The sequence below is a fragment of the Mirounga leonina genome, unplaced genomic scaffold (genome assembly GCF_011800145.1).
Source record: "Mirounga leonina isolate KUSES-001 unplaced genomic scaffold, KU_Mleo_1.0 Mir_224, whole genome shotgun sequence".
Lineage (NCBI taxonomy): Eukaryota > Metazoa > Chordata > Mammalia > Carnivora > Phocidae > Mirounga > Mirounga leonina.
In genome coordinates, this window is record NW_023270615.1 from 12,840,546 (window position 1) to 12,854,604 (window position 14,059).

Below are 14,059 nucleotides of genomic sequence, written 5' to 3' on the forward strand. Positions count from 1 at the left end.
TGCCTTGGAAAAAAAATAGGGAAGAAGTCAAAATGTCTGAACGGTGTTTACTCAAAACACTTCTGACCCCAAACACGTGGGTCCCCTCCTCCCCACACATACAACCTGCAATTCAATTCACTTCTGACACTGTCTGCAGTTAGAGCCCACAGGTTAAGAGCTCAGTCTCCCAAGACTGCCCTGACTTCAGAGGCCAGTTGAAGGTTGAGGGTTCTCTGTTACCACGCTAGTGGCATTTTTGAGCACCGGGGACTCATTTTAACACTTGCAATGCTGGGCTGATGCATTCAACTTGTAGAGATTCCTTCAGACTATCTGCCTTGGAAACCACTTAGCCATTTCTGTTCTGGGGTTTGGCCTCATGTGTGTTCAATACATGGTAGCAAGAGAATAAGCATTAAGTACATCTCCTCGAGCCCTACAGGAAAGGGATATACCCACTACTTTCTCCCGGGGTGCTCGACACAAAGCCTCTTTTCAAAGGAGAGAGAGGCTACCAGCTTCCAAGGGCTTTCTCTGCTTCTCCTCTACTCCACCATCTTCCTTCTCTCTTCCTCACCTCCCTATCAACAGCTGAGAGCTCCTGCCCTGCCCCTGGATCTAGACCTCTCCCTCCCTCCCCGTACACAAGCAAAGCTCATGTTCTACCAGAGGCTAGAAGCTTAGCTCCAACTCATCATATAATTACTATGCCAAGTGCCCTTAGTCTTGGCTTTTGAAAATTAAAAGCCCTTTCCCCCCCTATTTTTTGGTAAAACTCCTTTCTTCCCTGATACAGTAAATGATGCCTAAATGGGGCTGGGGTGGGCTGCGGTGGGCTGCGGTGAGGAAGAGGCAGAGGCAACAGGAACTGCCAGGGAGGAAAAATCAGTTAATATTTTAAAAATATCATTCTGTCAGTGTTCTTATCACCGCCTTTAAATTTGGTTCGTCCCTTGAGCAAAGAGGGAAAGACTTACTCCACACCCTCCTTCCTGTTCTTGTGTCTCAGAAGAATTTTGATTCCACGTGACCTGCTCTCGACTAGAGGCTGAATCCCAAGGTGACCCTAATTCCAAAAGAAGATGAATCTCACACCTTGAGAGCTGCTTCGGTCTTAGTTACCACTGACTCTCTGGAGGTTTTTCTCAGGAAATACAGCAGAAGGAACCCCAAATTGCTAATCACCAAAGTGTATAACAGTTTAGAAATATAACAATTTATTTATGTTAACGGTATGGCTGGTGCGCCTTCTGTGTATTCTCTGCACAATTTTAACACGAGGCCCTTAATTTGGGGCTATGTGCTTCATGAGTTTCCTGTGCCAATAATCACCACAGGGAATTCAGTATTTCCTGCACTGCTACCTGTCCGCATGCACTTTGTCTCTTGCCCCATTTGATGAAACTTCCAATTCGCATCCCTGTGGCATGCCTTCATCTAGATCCCTTCTTCGGTTTAATTCTCTTTCTGGTCCATATGACAGTCTTCTATATCAAGCATGGGGCCTCAAAGAGAAATAACTTGTCAGTTAAAAAAAAGAACTGAAGCCAAAAATGCAGATGTTTGAGGAAACTATAAAATATAACTTGATTTAGATGTTGGCGGGGATGCGGAGAAAGGGGAACCCTCCTACACTGTTGGTGGGAATGCAAGCTGGTGCAGCCACTCTGGAAAACTGTATGGAGGTTCCTCAAAAAGTTGAAAATAGAGCTACCATATGATCCAGCAATTGCACTACTGGGTATTTACCCCAAAGATACAAAAGTAGGGATCCGAAGGGGTACGTGCACCCCGATGTTTATAGCAGCAACGTCCACAATAGCCAAACTGTGGAAAGAGCCAAGATGTCCATCGACAGATGAATGGATAAAGAAGATGTGGTATATATATACAATGGAATGTTATGCAGCCATCAAAAGGAATGAGATCTTGCCATTTGCAACGACGTGGATGGAACTGGAGGGTATTATGTTGAGTGAAATAAGTCAAACAGAGAAAGACATGTATCATATGACCTCACTGATATGAGGAATTCTTAATTGCAGGAAACAAACTGAGGGTTGCTGGAGTGGGGGGTGGGGTAGGAGGGATGGGGTGACTGGGTGATAGACACTGGGGAGGGTATGTGCTCTGGTAAGCGCTGTGAATTGTGCAAGACTGTTGACTCTCAGATCTGTACCTCTGAAACAAATAATGCAATATATGTTAAGAAAAAAAAAAGAAGAAGAAGGTAGCGGGAGGGGAAGAATGAAGCAGGGGAAATCGGAGGGGTAGACGAACCATGAGAGACGATGGACTCTGAAAAACAAACTGAGGGTTCTAGAGGGGAGAGGGGTGGGAGGATGGGTTAGTCTGGTGGTGGGTATTGAGGAGGGCCCATTCTGCATGGAGCACTGGGTGTTATGCACAAACAATGAATCATGGAACACTTCATCTAAAACTAATGATGTAATGTATGGGGATTAACATAAGAATAAAAAATAATAATAATTAAAAAAATAAAATAAAATAAAATAAAAAATATATAACTTGAGTTTTTTCTCCACCAACTGGCCACCTCAAATGAGGACCTTGGGAGTTTTATTTCTAAAACATAACTCTGTATTAGAAAGGCTCCTGGTTTTAAGTCAATAAATACCCATAGGACCTATCTCCCACCATAAACCCATACAGGTAAGGGTCAGAGATGTCTCTTCCCATTAAGCAGAAAGAAATTTTCCTTGTCACAAATTACAATCCTCCCCTGTGGCTGTAGATTTATCAGCAAACTTGCTTACAATGGTCTTATTAATGGTGATTGGGAACAATAAATCATTTCCTCCTGCTACAAAGTCTGCTCAAATTGGTTCAAAATGGCAAACCTCCTGTTGATATGAACCTTCCCATGTCTTGGGAAAAAGTGTAAGAGAAAGGTTTAGAGTGGGATGGGACCCACACTTCTAGAATTTAGAGGGAATATTCAGCAGCATGTGGCTTCACCACCTTATACATATTCTTAATGCCCAGAAGAAATATTGACCTGAAATGCATTGAGTTTTTGTACACTTTTACCCGAAGAGTTGAATATCAATGATTCAACTGAACTTTTATTATTGAGTGAAATAACACAAAGGCACAAAATCATTCAGGGAGTCTGTGTGTGCTCAAAACCATACCCTCTCCATTCTTCCTTTCCATCAGTGAGGGAGGAAGCTTCCTTTTATTTCAAGAATACAAATTTAGGCCATATGACCAATAAATGCTCATATGATACACATAATACATTGATTGGGCTTTGCAGTTCTGAAAACAATAAATCAACAAGAGCTAAAGCAGTGATCATTTTAAATAAGATCCAGAAATATATTTATTTAATTTGGTTGTTGACCAGTTACCTCCATTATCTTCTTGGTACTGGGCAAAACACACAGGAAGTTTTTCTCCCAACATCCGCCCCCCAAATAGTGCACATTCTTGCAAAAAATATCCCTCACCTAACCAGACATTTTCTTAGAACACATGCAGTCTTTTTAACTCAAGGTAACATTCAGACCTGTTATACATTTTTCAGCTCCTCTGAAGACTTCAATAAAGCAAGAAGAATCCATGTGCCTCACTCAGTCAGCCTGACTTAAAGGAGTAGGAGACAAGAATCATCCACATGTAGAGTTAAACAATGCAATTTTCCAAGCATACACCCGCTGGGAGAATCAATAACCTCTTCTCAAACCAGCAAATTGGTTTCAAGTATTTGGTTCACTGGTTCCATCCAACAACCACAAATAAGAGGACACCTCCTGAGTGAAAGAGAAGGGGGTTATGAATCCTGGAAAAATGTGTTCTCATCAGAATTCCTGTGCTTCTCTACAGCATAGATGATATTTGCAAAACTCTTTGGAAAGAACACTGGGTTTAATTTCAGGCAATCCTCTTTGATGGGATTTTAACAAAAAAGCTTTTGCAGAGTACTCTATCTCATTTCATGAAAACAACTCATGCCATGTAGCTGTTTAGATAATTTGGTATTTTCTGGATTTTAGGTTTTTCTTAACATTGCAGCCAGATTATTCTTTCTAAAATAAAACTGATATTCTCTAGAAAGATTTAGCTGAAGTAACTGGCCCTTCTGTGGAGCCATGAGCTCTGGGAATATTTGTCAGGAAACCTGGTCCTTTTGCTGACATTGCTGCTATGAACATTGGGGTGCATATGGCCCTTCTTTTCACTACATCTGTGTCTTTGGGGCAAATACCCAGGAGTGCCATTGCTGGGTCATAGGGTAGCTCTATTTTTAATTTTTTGAGGAACCCCCACACTGTTTTCCAAAGTGGCTATACCAACTTGCATTCCCACCAACAGTGTAAGAGGGTTCTCCTTTCTCCACAACCTCTCCAACATTTGTTGTTTCTTTCCCTGTCCATTTTCGCCATTCTAACTGGTGTAAGGTGGTATCTCAGTGTGGTTTAGATTTGAGTTTCCCTGATGGCTAATGATGATGAACATTTTTTCAAGTGTCTCTTAGCCATTTGTATGTCTTCTTCAGAGAAGTGTCTTTTCATGTCTTCTGCCCATTTTTTGACTTGATTGTTTTTTGGGTATTGAGTTTGAGAAGTTCTTTATAGATCTTGGATATCAGCCCTTTATCTGTAGTGTCATTTGCAAATATCTTCTCCCATTCTGTGGGTTGCCTCTTTGTTTTGTTGACTGTTTCCTTTGCTGTGCAGAAGCTTTCTATCTTGATGAAGTACCAAAAGTTCATTTTTGCATTTGTTTCACTAGCTTTTGGAGATGTATCTTGAAAGAAGTTGCTGTGGCCGATGTCAAAGAGGTTACTGCCTATGTTCTCCTCCAGGATTTTGATGGATTCCTGTCTCACGTTGAGGTATTTCATCCATTTTGAGTTTATCTTTGTCCACAATAGCCAAACTGTGGAAAGAGCCAAGATGCCCTTCAATAGACAAATGGATAAAGAAGACGTGGTCCATATATACAATGGAATATTACTCCGCCATCAGAAAGGATGAATACTCAACTTTTACATCAACATGGATGGGACCGGAGGAGATTACGCTAAGTGAAATAAGTCAAGCAGAGAAAGTCAATTCTCATATGGTTTTACTTATTTGTGGAATATAAGGAATAGCATGGAGGACATTAGGAGAAGGGAGGGAAAAATGAAAGGGGGGAAATCGGAGGGAGAGATGAACCATGAGAGACTATGGACTCTGAGAAACAAACAGGGTTTTAGAGGGGAGGGGGTGGGGGGATGGGTTAGCCCGGTGATGGGTATTAAGGAGGGCACGTACTGCATGGAGCACTGGGTGTTCTACGAAAACAATGGATCATGAATCACCACATCAAAAACTAATGATGTATTGTATGGTGACTAACATAACATAATAAAATAAAATTACAAAAAAAAAAGAAAAAGAAAACCTGGTCCTTGAAATAGAATGTTTGTGTCCCTTACTCTCAGGCAAGGAGTCTGTGTTTTCTTTTTTCTCCCTTCCTGCCTTCTCATTCCCTGAGCACCATTGACTTTCCTCTTCAGTCATCAATATCTAGCATCACTTCCACAAATTTACTTCACTCCCCTGCTCTCTGAGGGCTTCTGTAACAATCCTTCTTCCTTCGGAAACTCCTTTCCTTTTCTTCCTCTTAGGATAGAATGCTCATGCAGAAATTCTAGCCCAAAGTACAACTACTTTTTTTTTTTTTTAAAGTAGGCACCATACCCAATATGGGGCTTGAACTCACAACCCTGAGAGCAAGAGTCACATGGTCTACCGACTAGGCCAGCCAGGTGCCCCACCAAAGTACAGCTACTTCCGTATTCTATAGCAAAGAAAGGTCTTTGTCCAGCAGGGTAAGTTGTGTCTTCTGCTTAAGTGCACACAATTTCAAAGAGACACACACAAAGGGAAAGGGAAAGGGACCTAGCCTAGCCAGTCCTACCAACTGGCTAATGAGCAACTTATTCCCTTGAGTGGTCCCCAAGGCTGCCCTCCATTCCCATCTGCCCTGTCCCATGCTCACCACCAAAATGGCCAACCTTACAGCACAGCTCTCAGAGCATCTTTGCTCCACTAGTAAATGGAGTCCTTTCTCCTTCATACTGCCTGTGTCCCCTTAAGACACAAGATGCTTAGGAGATTTGGGAACCTAAAACTACTGTTTCAGAGACACTCTGGGCAAAACAGGCCTCTGTGGACTGCCCTAGGAGTCCTACTAACATTAATTATATTTTATCTACTGATAACCGTATACCCCTACTTGTAAAGGGATTTTAGCATTATTAATAATATTGTTCATCATGAGCCTGGTATCTAAGAGAAACTGTGAGTTACAAACAACTGAATTATAAAACCAATTTTTGAAAAAGAGTATTGAGAAAATTGGAGGCTGCTTTTTTGTGAGGGGGGATGCTTCCTTTTTCTTTCCTTTACCTTTTCACATATTAATTCATTCATTAAATATTTGTTGATCATCCTCTTAGGGGCCAGGATTAAAACAACAGTCTGAAACAGAGATTTCCTGCCCCTGTGGAGCTTACAGCCCCAAAGAGCAGAAAGACAACCATACAATGAGAAAAAGGAAAGGAAAACTGTGTACCTAGGACAGGTGGTAGAAAGGATGAGCATACAGTACTCCGCAAGGATTAACTGGTCTAGTCAGAGAAGCCAAGGAAATCTGGGTAAAGTGGCAGAAAAGAAGGTTCCAGTAGAGGGAACAATGTGGGCAAAGGCCCCATAGCAGAGGAAACTTGGTGGGGCGAGGAAATGAAAAGAAGCCCACACAGAAGCATGGTCGGGGAGAGGAGTGGGAGCAGATGAGACTGGACACATTGGACAGTGGCTGGGCTTTACAGGGCTTTATGGGCCAGAGCAAAAGAAAGCCTCTGCAGATCTTACCTGGAAGAGGAGACACACTGCGCACTTTCAGAAGACCACTCTAGTCACAATGTGGAGAAACAATGGTGGCAAAGTGGCTTCCCGCAGTCCATTTAGAGAAGGTCATTGCAGGAGTCCTCATGAGAATTAATGGCCACTCAGAGTGGACAGAGACAGACTGAAGAGATTTTTACATGGGAAAATAGATAGGATTTGGCAATGGGTTGGATAGGAGGGTTGAAGTTGAGGAAGCATGGAGGAATGACTCTGGTTTCTTGTGAATCTTATTTTAACTCTTTGGTCCTTTGCTTTATCGTTGACTCTTGTCTACCATTTTACTCCCTTTGTGCTCCTACTTCACCATGAAGGAAAAATTCCTTACTACTTCAAAACTAACAATGCACAAAGCCCCTCAGCATTATTCTACAAGCCCCTCAAATCAATTGTGAATACATACAATTTGTGATGATTTTGGTTTATAGTTTTTTTTGGGGGGGGGTCAGTTTATAGTTTTTAAACTAAGTTTGGTCTCTCCTCCTTACCTAATTTTTCCACATAGTAGGATTTCCTTCATTGAAATGAGAAATCTGAAATTTTGATATAGTCGTGGAAGATTTTTAGCCACAAATAATTGAAACCAACCCGAACCAACTTTAACAGTCCTTGAGACACCCTTGTGTTACTAGAATAACACAAGGGTGTCTCAAGGACTCAAATGGGAAATGCAACCAAGATTAGAGGCAGGCTAAATCCCTACAGAATTTCTCTCCATATTCTGTCTGTTCTTCTCTATATTGTGGCTTCAGCCTTTGAGCTTTCAAGTCTAGCTTTCTCCAATCTTCAGTTGTAAGATGGCTCTGTAGCAGCCCCTGTATTTATATGCTCTGGGTTTAGCCACAGACACCGACCCTCCGTCCCCCAGTGTCTCAATTCCAAATCTAAAGGATGGGAATTTAGCCAGCTATGGTCAGTGAAGTATGGCTGGTGGTGGGTGGGCACAGGAATTCAGGAAAGAAACAGCCAGAGCCAATTCTGAGTTCCCAGTTCTCTTCTCCTGAGAAGGGAGAATTGTTATGGACTTGGCAGACACCCCATATAGAGGAGGGAAACAATAGCTCTTTTGCTTCAATAAACATGTATTAAGCACCAACTATGTCCCATGGTCAGTCTAGGCCCATGGATACAAAAATAAGTGCACCAAATTCCACCTTTAAGCAACATAACACCCAGCACTGCCTGTGAACCCCTTGGCCTCTATTTATCTGTGGTCATTTACCTATAGTACATACCTAAAAACTCATGGTGTACTACACAGAACCAACATGTATGGTATTCATACTGTGGAGTCAACACTTAGCGCTCATCTTGCACCAGACTCACACATTTGCAGACAGGGAAGCAGAGATTCAAAACTTTATTTCCAGGTGCTGACAGATGTCAACAAATGAGCAGGAAATAAAATACAAAACTTACAATGCAGATGACTATGGCAGTTCTATTCACCATCATTCACCCATCTTCAGAGTAAAAGGTATCTATCTGTACGTTCGTCAGTAGAAAAACTATTCACTAAAGGTCTACAACATGGCAGTCAAGTTGCCAGAGAGGAGTTGACAGCACATCGGACTCTGAGGCAGAAGACCTGGAACCTGGGCACACACACACCAGCTGTGTGATCTGAGGAGGGCCGGGCACCTGTAAAGTGAGGTTCACACCACCTGTCAGCGTCGGGAAGCGGGAACAAAAAGGAAGAATATGAAGGTAGACAAAGATGCACGCAGAAGGCGGTCCAGATGGAATATCAGTTACAAGCAAGAGTGTGCAAGTGGGAGCCTACAAGGACCGCTGGGAGATTGGGAGACAGAACTGAAAGAGAGGAGCGTCTGGGGAGATGTTGCGGTTAAGAGGTAAGGCTGACAACTCAGATGGGATCTCTTTGCTGCAGATTTACAAACAGGAGGCAGGGGAGTGAGGAACAGCAGGAAGAGCTAGAAAAGAGAACAGCCGGGCCACATGAAGATTCCTTCCAGACCTATGGCTGGAGGAGAAGACAGCTGGCCCGTAGGCTCTAAGCTTCCCGTGTTCCCCGACATGTAGGGGACATGACCTAGCCTTGCAGACTCAGTTGTGCCTAATCTTTTCCCTTTCCAACAAATCAGAAAAAGAAGCTACCTAGTTATTGTAGTAACCGTCACCTACGAAAAGAAAAGGGAATAGGATTTCCTCCAGCTTCCTTATCTGGCACAATTTTCCTTCCATCCTATTGCCTCACAAGCCCTCCTTCATGTTTCCTTTTTATGGTAAGCTTAAACTCAGATTAACGGCCTCTCTAGAAAGCTTCCATCTCTTCAATTTCTCTTATCTTTGCCCTCTACCAGATTTTATTTTTGCATTTTCAGATTTTACTAAATCTCTATTCGTTTGCATGAGCATCACTGTCCATTTAAAATGCTGGAGGCATGTTTGTTAGCTTTATCTAGACTACAGGCATTCAATAATACCATTCAATGGTATTATTTTTGAGTTTCCTAATGCTGTCTCATTATGATGCCAAATGTACAACAGGTGATATTAAACTACCTTTAATTTAATAAGTAATTAAGACATCATGAAAAAATGCTTCTTATTTTCAGAACTCATTCCCCTTTTATTTAGAATATATATTCTCAATGGTGGGGATATTACCCCAGACAGGTGAAACTGGTTCTTGGGGAGCAAAAAAAATCTTGGCTATCACAGTGGTTTGTGGCCCTCAACCCCTCAATCCTATCTGACTTCACAGATACACAGCATACCCGTAGTATTAAAATGTCATTGTGGGAGGAAGTGATTAGGTAAAAAAAAAAAAAGTCTAAAAAGACACGTTAGTAGGAAAATAATGAAAACATTTTTTTTAAAGTTGAGGAAAATGATGTAGAACTAACCTATACTTGGGACACCTGGATGGCTCAGTCAGTTAAGCTTCTGCCTTCAGCCCAAGTCATGGTCCCAGGATCCTGGGATCAAGTTCCACATCGGGTTCCTCGCTCAGCAGGTAGCCTGCTTCTCCCTCTCCCCCTGCCCCTCCCCCTGCTTGTGCTCTCTCTCACACTCTGATTCTCTAATAAGACTAATAATCTTTTCTAAATTTCCAAGGATAATTAAATTCAGAGAGAGAACTGAAAGTTCTTTGCCTTTACATTTTTCCCCTAAATCTTAAATATCTGCTTCTGCTTGTTTTCCAGTTAGACTACAGAAAGGCAAAATATGAAGAAATGAATGGACAGCAAATAAATATTTGAGGCAAAATTTAGATAGTGAGTAGCTGAAAGTACTTACTCTGTGAGATAGGTAGTCACACTCATATTTTTTCAAAACTCCCAAATATTCTGAGAGTTAAATAGCATTGAACTAGACTGAATTCCAGGGTGGAGTCCTGGAAAAAAACTTGATTTTTCTTGAAAAACTCCATCAACTGCCATGTTGTAGAAGCCCATTATGGTACCAGTGGGTTTCATAATGAATGAAGGAATACAATGAACCAAGTGTTAAGTATCTGAAGAAGAATAAGGACAACAAGTGACATGAGAATTGAGAGAGAGATGCCAGGCTGAGCTAGTGAGGCAGACTGGCTGGTTGTTTACCGAACAATTGCTCTTTTTTTTCTCCTGGGCACACTAAGTTAGATATTTCCCAGCATGCCTTGCACATAAGGGAGGAAATATGATTGATTCACTTCCAAGAGAATGTGGGAAGAGGGTAGAAAACCACTCCTAGACTGGGCCATAAAACTCCACAGCTGAGGGGAGAGGATTCTGAAGACCTGGAGGTGGGTAGACCCATGAGAGGGAATAAGCCTGAGTCCTTGAAACATTGTCTGAGTGAGAACTGCCCAACCAGGAACACTGAACTGCACTGTTAAGGAGCAGGAAAAAGTGCGTTATATTAAGTCTCTGGAATTGGGGAGCTGTTATGTTTGTTAGCTACCCTAATACATTTGATTTAACCTGAAATCATCCAAGTGCTCGGAACCAATCATGACAATTTTTTCAGAATAAAAGCTTTTTCAGATAAGCTGCTCCATAAAATCCCTAATACTGCCATTAATCTGTTTTGCCTCTAGAGACAAGAGTACCACCATTATTTGGATAAAGGTAGGTATATGAATAATACACCTAAGGTCACATCTGAACTAAGATGCGTGAAACAAAAACCTTCCCATAAACCAAATGGGCTTACAAAGGTCTTCATTTCCATGTGCCTTTAACTACTACAACAAGGGTCATGCTTGTCTTTACCATGGGCAGGAGATAAACATTAGCGTCCGAAAACATGGCAAGAACAAAAATTCATCTGTGAAAAAATGTGGATGGTGGATGCCCAGCAGAACTGAGGTATTTGTCTTGGATCCTACCCTGTCTCATCCCATGCCATTCTACTTCCAGTTACTGTTTACTGAGCACCCACTATATGTGAGACACTGTGCTTGTCTCCGGAGATATAAAGGTGGAGGGGGCTGCCACTGTATTCAGGAAACAGCCTGTCTAGGAGACAAGTGGGCACACAATCAATCTATACTGTAAAATAAGTATTTCTAGTCTATCCAAACAGGACACAGCGGGAACACTGAAGAATAAGTGCTTGCCCCTACCTGGGATGATTTCACACAGGCAGTGAACCTTACATATCCCAAATCTACCCTTGAAGTGACAGCTTCTTGACTTTTCTCCAGTTATACATAAATTAACAGCTTTGGTTGAGTACTGATTATCCAGATATGAAAATACAGCGAAAAATGTGGAGCTCCCCTTATCAAGAATTTGAGAACATACCACCTATTTATTTGTATTCACAGGCAACATCTGCTAATGCTATGTAATATTAGAAAAATTAAGAAGTCATGCAATATGAAATTTGAAATGAATATAAATTTACTAGATTTCCCCCTGTAGTCAATTAAGGTCTTGGGGGAAATAATTTGAAACTATGCAAATCCCTTTCGTCCTCAAAGCTTTGCCCACTGTTCTAGTAGCCATTGGTGGTCCATCTGCAACAATGATCCCTGTGGAGGTTACCTGTGGGGGTGGCCATTCTCTATGTCCTTCATTCTTTGCATTGACTAGAGTTCTGCTGCAAAGAAGAGCTGTCACATCTCCTCCACATACAGTCCATCCTCATTATTCACAGATTATGAATTTGAGAATTCACCCTCAGGCTAAAATTTATAGTCATGGCACTTTCTTGATCACTCGTGGACACGTGCAGAGCAGTGACAAATCTGAAACACCTGAAACACACACTCCCCGCTGAGGTCCAACAAGGCAACAGTCTGCCTCCTTAAGTCAGCTCGCCTGCCGTAAACAAGTGTCCTTTGATTCGTTGATTTAGTGCCACATTTTTCACATTTTTGTGCTTTCTGTTGGCGATTTCACTGTTTAAAATGTCCCCGAAGCATGGTGCTGAAATGCTGTCTAGTGTTCTTAACTGCGAGGGTAGGATGTGCCTTACAGAGAAAATGTGTGTGTTAGATGAGCTTCATTCCGGCAGGAGTTACAGTGCTGTTGGCTGTGAGCTCAGTGTTAATGAATCAACAAACTAAATAGAGCCTTTAAACAGAAATTAAAATAAAACCAGGTGATGTATGGATCAACTGATAAAAAGGTTTTGACCCAAGGCTGGCAGGAACTCAAACCTGTATTTCCCCTAGGAGCAATGGTTCAGTATGAGCTAATTCAGGTTCACACACTGACTTTATAGAACATAATTACTGAGAATAACAAGAGCTGACTTTATCAAATAGCTAGATATTACTTATTTATGTCACTATTAACTCATGGATGTTATTTTATGGGTTATAATCTAATAGTATCATTATCTATTTTGGTGCTCAAATTGTTCCACCTTGGTCACTGGGATAGTAACTTTACAGTGGAAAAGTGTAGTGGCCATCTTGACCAGGTGATCAATACCAGCATCATCGATGATAATACATACAGATATCATGCATGCTGTGATCTGATGTACTGAGAAGGATGAGGAACCATTTCTGTGGTGTTCTTGACGGGGATGCAGGACTTCAGTCCAATCATAAGATTCCAGACAGGCCTGAATGGAGTGACATGGAGTAAAACAAATTAATCAGTATTCTTTGGGGCTGTCAAGGTTACAAAAGACAAGGAAAAACTGAGGCACTGTTGCGGATTACAGGAGATCACAGAGAAATGACAGCTAAATGCAATATGGAATCCTGAATTGGATCTTGGGAACAACAGCAAAAGCAAAGGGACAGGAGTTGGAAATTTCAAAGTGAAGTTCAAATGGAGTCAGTTCATGGTGCTATACCAATGTTAATTTCCTGGTTATGATAATTATATTACAGTATATAAAATGTTAATAGTCTACTGGGACAGGGACATATAGAAATTCTCTGTACTAGTCTTGCAATTTTTCTGTAAGTCTAAAAGTAATTTGAAATTTTGACCACCAAATGGTCTTGTATACCCCCTGGTTGCAGAAGTTGTGGGAGAGTGGAGGCAACTCCATTTCAAATACTGTGGATATAGGGAAATGTTCATTTTTCCAGGCTTTTCTAAATCCAAAACCTTTGGGGAATAGTGAATAAATAAATGCCTTCTACTTTAAGTTATCATAGAAGCTTTGGTTGTACCCAGGCAGGAGACTTCCCTTTCAGCTGTTGACCTTGGACAAGCCATAAACTCAGTTTTCTCACCCATAAAAGGAAGAGGCTGAAATGAATTATCTTATATCTCATATATGTTATAGCATAACAGCTTATTGTTCTAATTAGATTAACCTTGTTATCCAGCACTTGAAATCAGGTAGTGCAAAAATACCCTTTAGGATGCTTATTTATTTTGCTTTCTTAGTAATAGGCCGTAGTGCCTGTCGACATTTCATAAGAAATCCAGGAATCAAATGACAGTAGTTTTAAGGAATTCTGCAGCAGTGCCCCCTGAAGCTCATTTATAAAATAGATATACTTGACATGCTCACAAACAATATAAATACATCTAAAGAATCAAGATTGTGCAGTCCTTTAAAATGTGTAAGTCTCTCAACCGTTATGAGGAAAAGCAGATTATAAATTTACACACATATAATGATTTCCGATAACATTTTCCATACAAATATCTTTAAATGGAGATGAGGTAGAACTTCTAATTATACTCTGGTAGACTATTATTTCAGAGGACATAAGTCACTGATAG

At 41.2% G+C, this 14,059-nt stretch overlaps 1 long non-coding RNA gene across 1 annotated transcript in view; it reads right to left on the reverse strand.

Annotated features, from left to right (window-relative positions):
* The window catches only part of LOC118026335, a 69,936-nt gene extending 56,454 nt beyond the window's left edge, over positions 1 to 13,482 (reverse strand). The window contains exon 1 of the long non-coding RNA XR_004683533.1: positions 12,825 to 13,482. This is a non-coding gene — a long non-coding RNA (uncharacterized LOC118026335). The remainder of the gene's footprint in view (positions 1 to 12,824) is intronic.
* Positions 13,483 to 14,059: the final 577 nt, after the last annotated feature.